The following is a 16,537-nucleotide window of genomic DNA, read 5'->3' as shown; positions in this document are numbered from 1 at the left end:
GGGTAATACACAGCCTGGAGTATGACACTAGTTTGTGACTCATGCCTTTGCTTGTTTTATTCTGCTCTCTGGGGGTTGTATTGGTGATGCACAGTTAAAGTAGGAGGTTGAGCTTTACATCATTAGCACACCCAACCTGTTTATTTTATTTTATTTTATTTTTTAAAGATGATTAAACTTGCCAGCATCAATATCCAGCAACATTTCAGATCTGCCAAACTGGAGGTAGAGAATCCAAAAACAGCAGATGCAGGTAGTGTTGGTCACTGTGGCAACTGGACCATCCTGGTATGGAGGGGAACCAAGAACAGTCCATATTTTGCTATGAGTAGGAATGATGACTCCTGAATTCATATCACAGTTCTGGTGAGCTGATTTTGGCAAGTCTACATCTTCATCCTGAAGGCAGAGTGGGGACTTGCCAAATGCAAGGTGGTTCTTTTAAAATGAGATTCAGAAGTAATACAAAACACAAGTGAGTGAGAAGATTAAAGGTTTTATTCTAAACAGCAAACAATATATATACCAAGCATATATACTTCAATCTGCCACTTGGAAGCCCTCAAGAAGCAGCGACGTGACTTCCCTAGGTAGCCGTCAGTCTGTGCACGAGCCTGTGTGGCTTGCTCAACTGGCTACGTGCAGATCATTCATTGCCACACCTTCCCAATGCCTCACTTTCTCAAAATAATGTCCAACATCAAAGAAGGTACCTAGCACTATCACTGCCTCCCAATTGATTAGGACATTAAAGGCTGTTCTCATGCCACCCAAGAACTTAAATGTGCTCAGGGAGCGGGAAGGAACAGAGGCAGGAAGAGTAATCATGTCAGATCACTAATTCCTCAAAATACAATTTATCTTCCGGGTAGATTGCCCATACAGGTGGTAATATTGGATGGTCTGCAGCAGCAGCATGATGGAAGGAAGGAAGGAAGGAAGGAAGGAAGGAAGGAAGGAAGGAAGGAAGGAAGGAAGGAAGGAAGGAAGGAAACTACTGTAGCCCTGAAACCGAATAATAATAATAATAATAATAATAATAATAATAATAATAATAATAATAAATTATTTATACCCCGCCCATCTGGCTGGGTTTCCCCAGCCACTCTGGGCGGCTTCCAACAGAAAAATGAAATAAAACAAACTATTAAACATTAAAAGCCTCCCTAAACAGGGCTGCCTTCAGATGTCTTCTAAAAATCTGGTAGCTGTTTTCCTCTTTGACATCTGATGGGAGGGCGTTCCACAGGGCGGGCGCCACCACCGAGGAGGCCCTCTGCCTGGTTCCCTGCAACTTGGCTTCTCGCAATGAGGGAACCTCAAGAAGGCCCTTGATACCGGACCTCAGTGTCCATGCAGAATGATGGGGTGGAGACGCTCCTTCAGGTATACTGGACAGAGACCATTTAGGGCTTTAAATGTCAGCACCAACACTTTGAATTGTGCTTGGAAATGTACTGGGAGTAGCCAGATCTGAATAATCCCATTTGTGTTCACCTTTCAGAAAGTGGGCAATATATAAGAAAAAAAGCTGGTATAAATAAATGCAGTTTAGTACGCATCTGAACAGAACAATTAGGTCAGTGATTCAGAATACAGGAACTGTAAAGTTCAGGCAATAAATGACATTAGTTTACATGGCAGGAGCCACACCATTTTATCAGCAATGAATCACATATTCTATGATAAAGAAAATGCCATCCAGTCATCTGTTGTGCACTATCTTTTGCTGACATTTGGACACACCACATTCTGCTGATCAATGTCCAGCAGAATCAGTAGCCCTAGAAACAGTGAGCCTATCTGAAAAGTTTGTGTCATCGCCCTGGCCATGAGTCCCTCATGCTTTTAATACATCCTCATCTCTCTGTGTGAGAACAAAGGTGACAGATGGACTGAAGAATGAATCTCTTCTATCTTTAACAGCTGGGTAAGAGCAGAATTCTGTGTAGATGTGACTTTTGCCAAGAGAAAAGCTTATCAGGAAACAGGGGCGTACCCAGGATCAAAACTGGGGGGGGGGGTGTCAAGCCATGGTCGTTCAGGTTGTGACATTTCAGCACGGAGAAGGCAAATGAAACCAAAATTTTAAGAAAATTATATATAATTATAGCAGTGCTTTATTACGGTACTTATTACAATTATTTGCTCGAAATTTTTTAAAAAAATTATTCTAGTTACCGGTACATGTCTTATACTAATATCATTTTTCTTGGGTTTGAAGAAAACTTGTTCAAAACTTTCGTTTCAATCCAGTCCTGATTTTCCTTGAAGAATTTCCGACTAACGCTCATCAAACACAACCCAGTCAGTCTGTCCTCTCCCATTGTACTTCTGAGCCAGGTCTTTACCCTTTAAATTTTAATTTTCTACAGAAATTACTTAACTTACCTTTTTGGAACCAGTTTCTTATATCCATTTAGGCAGCCTCGTTGTCTTCTAAATGTAAATAAGAAGGTAAACTAATAGCAGACAGCTCGGTTTAGTGACGCGGAACTCACTAGACCCCTCTAGAAGATTCCCTCTTCTCTCTGCTAGAGCCTGCTAGAGACCTCTCCCTCCCTTGAATCCCAATGGCTGGCTGACATAGATTCCTCTACCAGTTGCTAGGTGGCTCTAGATACTTCTCGGTTTTTACACCATTTCAGTGTGGTAAACAACTGATTATTCACCATCACCCTACCTAATTTTGTTTCGTTTCATCACTTTATAACCCCCCCTTTTTTTTGCTTCTAGGGGGGCAGTTGCCCCCCCCGCCCCTCGCTGGGTACGCCCATGTCAGGGAAGCTGCTTTTCATAATTCAAAACTGGCTTGTTTGCTCAGTCATGTGCATGCTTTCCCTCCTATGTGCGTATAAGTTTTATAGAATTAGATCATTTGCCTCTAAATACATATATAATCATTTGCTACAGTTTCGAGTTAGAAATCTGGTCCAGAAAGATAACCCACTCAAAAGCAATCTCTCTATTTATCTCACACACTCTAGTTTGGAGTTAAAAAATGCTTCTACCACCATGGCACCCTTGACATTTTAGTAGCTTTATTCTGCCATATAGTAACATCTAGCTCAGTGATGCCATCCATATATTTGCTGTACTACAACTCCCACCATCCCTAAACATTGGCTATGCTGGCCAGGGCTTATGGGAGCCAGTGTCCCAAACACCACATTGGCTGCCGCAGATCTGGCCCCGTTCCATTAAGCTGGCAAATCTGTTGCCTAGTGGAACGTTAGATCCAGAACCTTGTTTTAATTATTCCGCCTCAGTCAACACAAGCATCATATTCATTTGTCTTCATCTATAGCTTTGGAATTATCTCCATAAATTCTGAGGTTATCAAATGGGAATTTGAAGTTTTCAAACATATGCTCAGAGATCAGCTCTTTAAGCTATGCAATAACTCAAGGATGTCATCATCATATCTAAGCACCCTGAGCATAATTTCTGATAGCAACATCATCAAGGTGCCAGAAAGCCTTTGGCAACTGAATACAATTAAAGTATTTTAAGCAGTCAATCCAATTAGCAACAAACAACTTGCTAGATCCAGTGATCTCGGAGGACTAGGAGCCGTGTTGTATGCTTGAGAGTAGAAAAGGAACACCCACTCTGAATGAAATATGGGGATAAAACCAGATGGGATATTGGAAGAAGATGCATGAACAGATCTGTCCCTGAAGATTTTGAAAAGGTAAAAAAGCACAGTGTCCCCTGAATTAAATCAGGGCTGCAATGCTTGGAAGAAGGGTTAAGCATATTCACTGACACAATTTCCTCAGTTCAAATTATCCAACCCTCTCTAAAGTTGCTATCACATCTGCAGAGGAAAACTTACCAGTGAAGGAGAAATGGGACTTTCAGTCTTCATCTTCATCTTCATCCCCCTTCTTGCTGGATGCTGCTGCAGATTATATGAGGCCCAGGGGTTTTGACCTGTAGCCAGAAGAAATGTTTGGATGTGGTTCAGATCCAGAGGTAGGTTGCCTGGGCACATCTGCTGCTGGTGGTAGTATCTTTATGAAGAATACAGTATGATGATTGCCAGCTGCTGCTATTGTCTCTTGAGCTCATCAAACATTTCTTTGTATGGTCTCAGAGTGTCTGCAGTCCCATAGATCACCTTGAGGCTGCATTCCATGTGTTAGTATTACGTTTTGGTTTAAACTAAAATAGTAGGTATTTAAAAAAGAGAGTTCTCTGGATGACAAGATCCAGGTTTAGGGCAAGTACAGTACTCTTGGTAAGAGAACCCCAGCAGAGATTTAAAATCACAAAATATACAGTAAAGTAAAGCCTTGAAATATAGGCTTGTTGTTGTTTAGTCGTTTAGTCGTGTCCGACTCTTCGTGACCCCATGGACCATAGCACGCCAGGCACTCCTGTCTTTCACTGCCTCTCGCAGTTTGGTCAAACTCATGTTCGTAGCTTCGAGAACACTGTCCAACCATCTTGTCCTCTGACGTCCCCTTCTCCTAGTGCCCTCAATCTTTCCCAACATCAGGGTCTTTTCCAAGGATTCTTCTCTTCTCATGAGGTGGCCAAAGTATTGGAGCCTCAGCTTCACGATCTGTCCTTCCAGGGAGCACTCAGGGCTGATTTCCTTAGGAATGGATAGGTTTGATCTTCTTGCAGTCCATGGGACTCTCAAGAGTCTCCTCCAGCACCATAATTCAAAAGCATCAATTCTTCGGCGATCAGCCTTCTTTATGGTCCAGCTCTCACTTCCATACATCACTACTGGGAAAACCATAGCTTTAACTATACGGACCTTTGTCGGCAAGGTGATGTCTCTGCTTTTTAAGATGCTGTCTAGGTTTGTCATTGCTTTTCTCCCAAGAAGCAGGCGTCTTTTAATTTCGTGACTGCTGTCACCATCTGCAGTGATCAAGGAGCCCAAGAAGGTGAAATCTCTCACTGCCTCCATTTCTTCCCCTTCTATTTGCCAGGAGGTGATGGGACCAGTGGCCATGATCTTGGTTTTTTTGATGTTGAGCTTCAGACCATATTTTGCGCTCTCCTCTTTCACCCTCATTAAAAGGTTCTTTAATTCCTCCTCACTTTCTGCCATCAAGGTTGTGTCATCTGCATATCTGAGGTTGTTGATATTTCTTCCGGCAATCTTAATTCCGGCTAGGGATTCATCTAGTCCAGCCTTTCGCATGATGAATTCTGCATATAAGTTAAATAAGCAGGGAGACAATATACAACCTTGTCGTACTCCTTTCCCAATTTTGAACCACTCAGTTGTTCCATATCCAGTTCTAACTGTAGCTTCTTGTCCCACATAGAGATTTCTCAGGAGCCAGATGAGGTGATCAGGCACTCCCATTTCTTTAAGAACTTGCCATAGTTTGCTGTGGTCGACACAGTCAAAGGCTTTTGCATAGTCAGAAATATAGGCTATTGAACCTTTAAAATATCTCCTTCTAAGTTGCTTCTATAGTTCCCCTCTTCCTTTAGCATAGAAAGAGACCACACATGTGGTAAGTTAAAAATGGTTTACTTACAAACTCTTCAAAGGTCAGATTCATGTGCTTTTCCACACTGCTTTCAGAAAACACAGGCAGTAAAGCTTAGGTTGCAAAGTGATTAATGTTTCTAAATTATTTGTATAGAAACACAAAGCTGGCTTTGTAGAAAAGCTATGTGGTCTGAGTTTGGAGTAACCAGCCCAGACCTCTTTACATGTTGGAGTTCACATGGTAAACTGGCGAAACAATAGATTCCCTCCCAAGGTGAGGGGGAGTGACCTAGCTAAGCCTGGCAGAACAGTTTACTCTGTGGCATTAACCCCTTCATGCAGTAATTAGACTTAAGCATGCTAGTTATATAAGGCTGTTTATTCCACACCATGGAGGGGGACAGTTCATTTGTGCACTTTATGACTTGGAAGAGTTGAGAATATTTGTGCAGCTTCCTTACCATTAATTCACCACCTCCCAAAATCATCACCATCATCATCAGGATTGTTTTTCTTCCTATACAAATAAGTATTCTTACGTCTCATCTCTCGTCTCCTCTTGTCTTGGAATCAGTACAAATTGTGAAAGGAATCAATAGCCCTGAATGCAGATTCACCTGCTGTTGAGCACCATAAAATGTTCACCATATGCTCCAGAAATACGTACTGGTGGTACTCCACATTAATTTCCTCCTTTCTCCTTTCTCCTCTCCTCATACTAGTAAGAATGGAAACTTCAGCATCTTTCAGGCTTTTAGTATAAGGGCCCCTAGAATAGAATATCATTATACTTGATAACATCCTGCAAACCACTTTGGAAACTGGTCTTGTTTCATAACATGATGCGTCAGTGCCCAGGCACCATGGTGATGGTAAGTGCCTAGGTCTGACCTTTATGGTAGATTTATTCGTGGGTAAAAATGCATTCATGTCAGTGGAATTGGTTTTGAGTTGCAGTGGTTTATCAACATAAAAAAAAAATGTTTTCATCAGCATCTCAACCAGTGTTTCTAATTTTTAAACTAAGAGCCCATTGCAGAAGACCTTGGATATTTTGTTGAATAGCCACACACAAAAATATGTACACATCTCCTGCTGGGGGATTCTGGGTATATTAATAACTTTGGGGAGCACGTGGGAAGGGTGTTTTTTTTTTTACTATGGTGACTCACTAACCTTTTCATGGCACTGTGCCTTGGCACTGACAAACATGAATTCTCCACAGCTCAGAGGGACATCTGAACCCCCTGGGGTCTCTCTATTGCCTCAGAAAGAGCTGGCGTAGCTGGCACATTAACAGCATTTGATTCCCACATGAGAATGGGTGGATCAGCTGTTGTCCATCGACACAAGATGGTTCTCCTCATTGCCAGGTTTAGGGAGGTGTGGGCAGTTTACCTGCACAGGATGCCGAGCTGACAGGGTGCAAATTATTGTTGTTGTTGTTATTACAGTCAAACCTCGGTTGTCGAATGTAATCTGTTCCGGAAGCCCGTTTGGCTTACGAAATGTTCGACAGCCAAGTTGCAGCTTCTGATTGGCTGCAGGAGCTTCCTGCACTCAAGCAGAAGCCTCGTCGGACGTTCGGCTTTCGGAAAATGTTTGAAAACCAGAACACTTACCGGTACTTCCGGTTTTTGCCATTCGGGTGCCAAAACGTTCCAAAATGGAGGCATTCAGGAGCAGAGGTTTGACTGTACAGTGGTACCTCAGGTTACAAACACTTCGGGTTATAGACTCCTCTAACCCGGAAGTAGTACCTCGGGTTAAGAACTTTACCTCAGGATGAGAACAGAAATCACATGCCAGCGGTGTGGCGGCAGCAGGAGGCCCCATTCGCTAAAGTGGTACCTCGGGTTAAGAGCGGTTTCAGGTTAAGAATGGACCTCCGGAACTAATTAAGTTTGTAACCAGAGGTACCACTGTACCTATATTTATATGGGTACGTACTCAAAGTTAGGCCCTGGTAGGATAGGCAATTGAGTTGCAGCAACGATGACGTAGTGCACTTGAGAGCATGCGCAGAACAGAAGGTGGGAGGAGGAGAGAGATATTTAGGAATGAGCACCAAATGTTGCCTTTGCTCAGGGCACCATATTACTAAAGTCTGCCCCTGGTTTTCCTGCACCTGCTTCCATTTGTCCTCCTGTTCTTAGGCATGTATGTTTCGCACAACTGAAACATCCTATGAGTGTACAGAGCAGTTCCACTTAGAGAGAGTCCTCTTCTGCAGCCTTCCGCTGCTTAGCTTAGCTTGTTTTATTTTCTCCCTTTTAGCTATGTAAGAAAGAAGATCTAGTAAAAGCCTGAAATATCCACTTGTGCCATAAAGTGCCATCTTCTCTTAAGAGTGCTCACCCACTACATGCTCTTAACCGGAGAGCTGGATCTAATAGTTCTCCATAATCCTAATGCATCTTCTTGTGTTAACTTTGTATGTAGGTCATTGTGTGGCAGACTAATGCATGCATACATAAACTTCTGTTTGTTCATTTTCCAACCAGGATCTGGGAATGTATGTTCTGGTTGGTTTCAGGAAGTGATGGGGCAGTTCAAGCCCAGCGGCACATGCCGTTTTAGGTGCCATAGGGACAGAAGGGGAAGAAGTAGTAGTCTGTGGTGACAGTGGGCTAATTGGGCAACTCCTGCCTAAGAAACAAAAGAGGTCCCTGATTTTACAGCACCCAACAGGGCCAGTCCAACCATTAGGCAGAGTAAGGCAGCAGTCTCAAATGGCAATGATGCAGGGTGGAATGGGCAGCAGCAGCAGCACGGTGCTGGGGGGGGCACAGTGGTGTTCATGTAGTCTGCTCTGTGCCCCTAAAGCTAGCCTGCTGCACTAAGATGGGTTGCCTGTCATCATTGTGTAAGATTCAACTGCAAGCGTGGTTGGCTTTTGCACATGGAATAGGGAAATGGACACCATCTTGTTTGCCTCCAGCAGCAAAATCTCTTGAGCTGGCCTGGCAGCCAAAGCCAAGCTCAGACATTTGAACATTTTTCTCCCATTAATGCACCAATTTTTCGCACCTGTCCCACTGGCTGAAGGACCATGCCATAATTTTATTTGGGTCATGTTAAGGGGTGTGGGGTGGAACACTTTGATTTATTCATCCAACCAACCACTACTTGCAGGAGCAAATGGATCAGCATGAGGTGTGACCTCTCGTTCTTGGATTACCAAGTTGTCCTTTTGCTTTTCATGTATGTGTGTGTTAGATCACACCTTCAATTAAAAGTACCTGCTTTCCTTTAAAGAAATAAAAATAAATCTCACTGCCACCATTTACTTTCATATAAATAATAGCTTAGCTCACTAGTTATCGCATTAGTTAAGACCGGCCATAACATCTCTGCACCAGCTTTATATTATGCAGACACTTTAAGCAAACTGAGGTGCCTTCACCCAAGTGGAAGATGCTTGTGGGTGAGGAGGATTGTAGCAATCAGCCTTCCATTCCTTTTAGGCCCACCTCTGTTCATCCCTCCTGAACTACACACACACACACACACAGCTGCTCTTGGTGAGCCTATCCCAACTCAGGCTGCACAAGTAATTCCTCATGAGTAAATGTAGGGGGGGGGGAGGTTGGCAGAGCACACACAGATCTTCAAGGGTTCTAAATCACAGCGGGACTCTCATGACAAAAAAAAAAGACTTCCCTTTTCAGAACTTATACATCAGCATGTATAGGACTTGCGCCTTAAAATAAATTATCAGAAGACAAAGATTTTTGCTTTTTGGGAAAAACCAAAGATCAGAAACTGGGAACTCCGAGGCCACAAATTAGAACAAGTGTTGAACTATAAGTACCTAGGAATGGTGGTCCAGGCTTCAAAATCCATATAAATTCTATTAGGAGTGTTGGGGAAAGATCTGAAAACTTTGTGCTCTGGGCCCAAAGTCCTCTCTCATTTGAAAAAGCCTTTTTTCACTAGCATCTTCTAAGAAATGTGATGAAACCTACCATGCTATGTCTGTGAGATGTACTTCACTCCCAGAAAGTGTGGATACCTGACCGTTACTTTCTATTAAGAGCCTAGCTGTGAACAAAAAATTTCAGGATACAGCATGGGCGTAGGCAGGGGGGGCAGATGCCCCCCCCCAAGGAGCAAAAAAATTAATGTATTTTACAGACCATAACCAGCACTTTCCCCCTCCAAAAACGGAAGTGGAAAGGGCTTTGCTTTAGCGAGAGCAGCTCTGTCTCCACTTGCTGGGGGGACGGGCGGAACACAGCTGTAACAAAAACACATCAAATAAATAAAGCAAAGTGGCTACCGGTAGTTAAGCAGTTAAGACAATGGAGCAGATATCGCCTTTCAGGCAAGATTTGATAGCTCACCACTTCACCCTATTGTTCTTCAGTGGGAGTTGTTAATGAGCATTCAGGGATCACATTAAGAGTTCTATTGGCGATTTAATGAGGGTGCAGAGGATTCAATTTGACTAAGGTGGCTCTGCAAGGCTAAAAGGACGTGAATAAGAAAAGGGGGGGCTATAGCTTTGATAGACACAGTGATGTTTATAAAAAGCAGTGGTGTTCCAGTCTGCCCCTCCTCCTGCATCTGTATACTGTAAATCATGGGTGGCCACCTCCCAAGAGACTCTGAGCTACTCACAGAGTTAAAAACTGGGAGTGATCTACCCCCTTTTGGGGGGTTCAGGTCAAAACTGTTGAGTTTTTTTAAGGAAGGGAAGCCCTGTTTTTTTGGGTTTAGGTCAAACTTGTTGAGCTTCTTTTAGGAGGGAGGGAGGGCCATTTTTGTTTAGGGCTTCAGGTCATAGTTCAGCTTTTTTTTAGGAAGGAGGAAAATTTTGGGTGAGCTTTTTTTAGGGGTGCCAGTGATCTAGCAGTGATCTACCACAGACATCCAGTGATCTACTGGTAGATCACAATCTACCTGTTGGACGTGCCTGCTGTAAATCAAGCAGAGAGAAAGCTGCTTACAAGGCTCCTGTACAGGCGTACCGGTATCTTCCTCTTGCTGCAGAGTTCCAGCATCACAGCGTCACCCAGAGGCACCCACAAATGTGAGTTATCCCTCTCTCTATTTCTTCCCTCCTTCCCTCCCTCTTCCATCCTTAATAAAATACTGGGGGGGGGCAGATAAGCCCCACATAGAAAGCCCATCAACATTGGGTGATGACTCTTTCAAATACAGTATTTACTAGTAATTGGGGGGGGGAGGCGTTGGCTGCTATGCCTAGGACAATTCAAGAAAGCAGAATGATGCATATGCTATGGTAATATATCAATAGAATCATAGAATTGTAATCGGAAGGGACCACAAGGGTCATCTAATCCAACCCCCTGCAATGCAGGAATTTTTTCCTAAGGTGGGGCTTGAACCCACGACATGGTTGAAATATTATGCTGATATGCAGCAACGCCTCGGAGCCGTCGTGACTGCGGCCATGCCTTGCCTCGCCTTCGCCCGCCCTGCCACCCTATCTCGCCTGCCCGACCCTCCCGTCCTCTCCAGCCAAGCAGGATAGCCGCTGACGCTGCCAGCCCCAGAAGCACAAGAGGGCCGCTGCTGCCGCCACCACAATGTCGTCGGGCCCGCTGGTCCTGTAGCCCTGCCCATGTTCCCACTTTGTGCCCCCGCCCCTCCCGTGCCTTGGCCCCACCCCTGAACGACCATGGCTTGCCCCCCCCCCCAGTTTTGATCCTGGGTACGCCCCTGGGATACAGCTTCAGATAAGGAGCTCTAGTTTGACCGGGGATTTACATCAGGTTTTACCTTCTCCCCCATTCTCATGACCATAATTAAACATTCATCTTAAGTCAGATCGGGGCATTTCAGATTGGACCCCAAACTGAATTGGGGAACATGCAAAGCCCTAATAAGTACAATAAGTACAAATAACCTACTGAATGTTTGGAGACCAGACTATCTGAAGGACCAGCTGCACCTTATGTGCCTGTGCAACGTTTAAAATCACCTTCATTTGCCCTTCTCTCTGGATCATCATTTATTTGTTAGCTTTGTGGATACTAGGCACAGGTCCTTTTGGGTGTTGGTCCCACAGCTGTGAAATTTTTTCCCCAGGAAACTATGCATGGTCCCACCAGTATTTGCATTTAAGAAGATCCTGGGGACTCCCCCCGCCCCACACACTTTTCACTCTGTATTTGGTGGGTGTGTTGCTTCCTGAGTGTACTGTTGTGGCTCATTAATTCCCGAGACAGTTTTAGTAAGCTGCAAAGGTGATTTTGTATGATTTTACTCATCTTTCTGTACAATGCCTTGGAAGTGCTATGCCCTGGAAGGTGGGTTAACAAATCTTAATACGCAAACAAAGGAAAGATCAGGAAACCACACCATCGGTCTCCTGGATCTCATCTAGTTTCACTCCTTAAATAGGACCACTGGACTGAAGAAGTCCCTGGATGCTTTGCAGTGAGAAAAAAGTACATGGAAAACTTCAGAAGCACTTTCTGTTTGGCAGCCCAATCATTTCTGCTCAGAAGTAAGACCTGCTGCATCCAATGGGGCGTAAGTGTGTTTAGAATGTTGGCCTTTATTCTTCTATTAAAAAGCAGGTTCAAGTCCTCACATGCCAGACTTCAAATAAACTCTAGATGTTTGATAAAAGCTAGTGCTTAGTGACAGGGGATAGAACCAGTCCAAATGCTAAATCCCCGCCCCCCTTTTAGCAGCCAGAACTAGACTCTTAATACTGTAGTAGATACAGAGATATATGAAAGCTCTTTTGCTACTATCTGTTTCCCTGCATCAATTCCATTTACAAATAACTCAAGGGCTTCTCTCATCTCTCCATTAATGCACTCCCAATCTATGCTGCAGGCTAATGGAAATAAGAAAATAAAGATATGCAGTGCATGCGCAGAAAGAGCATTCAGTCCCAGACATTTTCTCACCTTGCTCAAACGTGGTGTGATTGGCATTGTTGTAAAATTGATATAAAATACGATATAAATTTGAAATGGCATGAGTCTATATTATCTTTCATTCTGAAAGCAACAGCAAGCATCTTTCTATTGGGTTGTAGCTAATGTTAGAGATACTCAAGAGCAAGACCATTGAAATTAACGAGTATGACTAACTTGGGCTTCTTTATTTCAGTGGGTCTACTTTGAAAATTACTAACTCCATTGATTAAGACTAGCAACTTTAATACTCTGCTCTTCTAACAGCACCTTCCTTTTTTAAAAAGAAAAGAAAAGAAGAAGACATAGAAATCAATTATATTAAAGTAAAGCAGAACAGCTGCCTTGGAAAATGATTTGAAAACTGCATTTGGTCTAGAATAGGGCCACAAGATTATTATCTGGAGCTGCTGCATGGCTTGACCATATTACACCTGTGCTACTGCTTTGTCAGCTACAGTGGCTCCCAGGCCATTTTGGGCCTCAATTTGAAGCCTTGAACTGCTTGGGACCAACTTATCTGAAAGATCATCTTCTTTCAACCTGCACATCAAGACCCTCTTGAGAGGATTCTTCTCCAGGTGCTTCTGCCAAATAAATAAGACTGATAACCAGCAGCATGAGACCTTCTTGGCAGAGGCACCCCAATTTTGAAGAGCCTTCTTTATGGCACCAGGTGAAAACTTTTCTGTTCACCCACCTCTTTAAAACGGCAAATATTTCACAGTCTTGAGTCTCTCCGTTTAGTGTTTTCTTTTCTAAAAATGATTTTTTTGCTACAGTTTTGTGCTATGTTGATAATATTGCATTGCTTTTCATTTCCTATTTTGCATTGTGATCCACCCCAAGAATTTCTGCTATGTAGAAGCTATATAAATACTGTGATATAAATAAATTATTTATAGGGAAATAAAAAGTGGTTTTCCTGGTGCCCAAAGACAACATGCAACACCAGCAAAATGGCTGGGCATAGAGTCCCAAAGCCAGGCCACCACCCCAGAGAAGGAAAATGAAATCAGTGGGCATAAGTTACACACTCTGGGAGTTTGGGGGCAAAGGATCAAAGACAGATTGGTCCATTGTTAGAGGAGGGAGGTCATGTGAGACGGACCTTTTTCTTTTTAAGAAGGTTGGGTGGACAACCCTTCTTTCTCCCATTTTCCTTATCTAACTATTCTGTCCTTTCCTTCTTTAACCCTGCAGTGTACCAGATATTAGCCCTATCACTGCATTATGCCTGAAAAGGATGTGTGTCAGAAGCAGAAGGAATTGATATTCTTTATCAAATTACTTTATCAGTAATTTGTATGAATGCAGCATTTTCACAGGGAACTGTCTGTATTTTTGTAACATTTGTTATTGTTTTAAGTTGTCTGTAGCTGTTTTTGTTTTCAGTACTGTGTGTGTGTGTGTGTGTGTGTGTGTGTGTGTGTGTGTGTGTAGTCTAAATAAGTAACGTGTTTCTCCGAAAATAAGCCATACCCTGAAAATAAGCCATACCCCAAATATAAGCCATGGTGATGGGCAGTTTAACCTTGTGAGTTAAACTGTACCATACATAATAATAATAATAATAATAATAATAATAATAATAATAATAATAATAAAGACATCCCCTGAAAATAAACCACCATGGGTTGTTTTTGTTTGTTTTTTGAGGAAAAATAAATATAAGACGGTGTCTTATTTTTGGAGAAACACGGTAATAAAGTAAGCCTCTTTGCAAGTGGGGACCCCAATAAAGCAGGGTCTCCAGTCATGTGGAAATTCCTCCTGATGTTCAAGAGACATCGGATAAAAGCCCTCATAGGACTTTCCCCCATACAGTACAGGAAGATCAGGGATTTTTAAATACAATTTTTTCATGTGAGTAAAGGCCACCCTATCCTATTCATGCTTCATAGTATAATGGGGCAAAAATGTCAGTAATAAAACTGCATAAATGTTAAGGAAACAGCAAGTGAGGCAAACAACAATTTTGTGAGAAAATTGATTTTATTTCTGATGTTCTAGAATAAAAAAATATTAGCTTATAGGCTTTTTTATTTTTTAAAAAATGCTTTACTTCTAACCCTATGATTATAATAAATAAAAGTACCAACATAAAAAGACCTGTAAGATTAGAGCTTCCCTGCACAGAGTAGAACATCACTTGACAGAAATGGGGAAATGTTTGAGCCTTCTTCAAATCACTTAATTACAAGTCCTACTGAACTCCCATTTGCTTTCAGTTTTGAGGAATGTTACATAACTTTAGCAAAAATGCTCAAATGGCTGTACAAGGGACATATCTGGAAAGCAGGAAGCATGCATTATTTTAATTTTGTCTGGAAAAGGTTTGTTTAAATTCATGTTATGTCCTTATAGAGCAGCATAATCTTCTGCCTGAAGTTTTGACAAGTGTGCAGCAGTGTAAAAAGCTTACATTTGGAAGCTACGAGTTTGGTTCATCACATTGCACTGATGATGCAGAATTTCAGTTTTGTATATTGAGGACAATGCTACTGTCTCAGTGAGGCCCAGTTTGCACATGATCATGCCTTAGCATGAACATGTAAACATGATGGCTCCCAGAGCAAAGATCGTGGCTCCAACCTTCCTCTCCCAGTCCTGCTACTGCTGTGTTACACTTGGCTAAGTATTACATCTGAACCCGGGCTCAAAGAGGAACGATTAGTGCAGGCATAGGCAAACTTGGTCCTCCAGATGTTTTGGGACTACAACTCCCATCATCCCTGACCACTGGTCCTGTTAAGGGGATTATGGGAGTTGTAGTCCCCAAACATCTGGAGGGCTAAGTTTGCCTATGCCTAGATTAGTGTAAACCAGTAAACAACCTTAGCTACAGTCTGTGTTTGGACATAATGCTAAGGCAAACTGTTGCTTAGCCCTTGATAGTGCAGTTGCAACAAGACTGGCAGCAAGGGAATTAAAGACTCAAATTGTGCGATTGGAGCTGAAATAGAATATCTACTGAAGGAATGGAGGGAAGTCGCATGCTTGGCAGAGCAGAAAGTTTTTGCATTTGGTATTGTAATGTTGAAAGGCTGAAATGTTGTTTAAGAATGAAAATAAATAAAAAAATATTTTATTTTATTTTGAAAAGACTGGCAGCAAGAGAGAATGCTGCTTCACCCACTTTTGCTTGTTCACGCTAAACGCTGCTTTGGGTTAGCATGTGCAAACTTGTTCTTGCATTTGGATACAAAATAAGGCTCCTTCCGAGTGCTGCTTCAGAGTTTATATTCTGCTTGCATGCAGTGAAGAACACATGATGTTGCTTTTTGAAATTTCTGTGAAACATTTAAGGGAAGATGTTTTAATGCCAAGTTTGCAAGCTGAGGAACAGGAACCCTGAACAGGAAACAAAGATGTTCTTTGGGTAAATGATTACTAAAAATGCCATGCAAAATATCTCCTTATTATGCAGAAATGAGAAAGAAGAAGAGCTTTTCAGGAATTCTTCATGACAGGGCGGGCACACCCATGAGGCAAGGTGAGGCAATCCACAGGTAAGCAAGATCCACTGTGGCAACAGATCTGGTCACCTGTTGCTGCTGCCGCCCCTACTGGCCAATAGGAGGCGTTGCTGGTCTCTATCCACCCTTGTTCCCTGTGCGGATCTTCAACTTAGGTACCAAAATGTATTGAGCCTGCCTGCCCTGCTTCATGAGATAGCAGAGCCCACTGATTTTCTTCTGGGGGGACGCAAAGCCATAAACATTTTGTGACTCTTTGTACTTTTGTCCATTTACTGTATTTATTCCCCCCGATTTAAACTAATAATAAAAAAAGCACTGGCAGGGCCCATATTGTCGTCTAATTAAAACCCTTAATTACAGGGACTCAGATGAAGGGTCTTGGGCGACCTGACTTCTTTCACCTCACGTGCAGTTACACCCTTACCGACTAGGTCACTGACCAAGCCGCTCTGTCAGCACGATCCCAGTTGCCAAGCTCGTCTCCCCTTCTCCCGCGCATCGCTTGCCTCCCACGTTCTCTCCAGGTGCCGCTGCCTTCCCGGGCGACGTGGGAAACTCACGCGGCAAAAGCATCCTGCAGAAAGGGGCGGAGTCCGCGCCTTCTTTTTCTCTCCGCGCCTCCTTTCTCGGCCAATCCCCTTCCCAGCCCGCTCTGTCCGGACACAAACTTTTACCCAATCCGAAGGCGGCGG

The 16,537-nt window shown here is 43.0% G+C and overlaps 1 long non-coding RNA gene across 1 annotated transcript; it reads right to left on the bottom strand.

The window, feature by feature from the left end:
* Positions 1-115: 115 nt before the first annotated feature.
* LOC148685965 (uncharacterized) lies at positions 116-16,490 on the bottom strand. Its single transcript, XR_015949625.1, has 3 exons — positions 16,270-16,490; positions 3,839-3,936; positions 116-438 (listed from the first exon to the last, which is right to left on the bottom strand). It is a non-coding gene; the product is annotated as an uncharacterized LOC148685965 (long non-coding RNA).
* Positions 16,491-16,537: the final 47 nt, after the last annotated feature.

The sequence above is a fragment of the Zootoca vivipara genome, chromosome 4 (genome assembly GCF_965207765.1).
Source record: "Zootoca vivipara chromosome 4, rZooViv2.hap1.1, whole genome shotgun sequence".
In the NCBI taxonomy this organism is placed as follows: domain Eukaryota; kingdom Metazoa; phylum Chordata; class Lepidosauria; order Squamata; family Lacertidae; genus Zootoca; species Zootoca vivipara.
The sequence above is the reverse complement of the archived record's forward strand: the minus strand, read 5'-3'. Positions and strand labels throughout refer to the sequence as shown.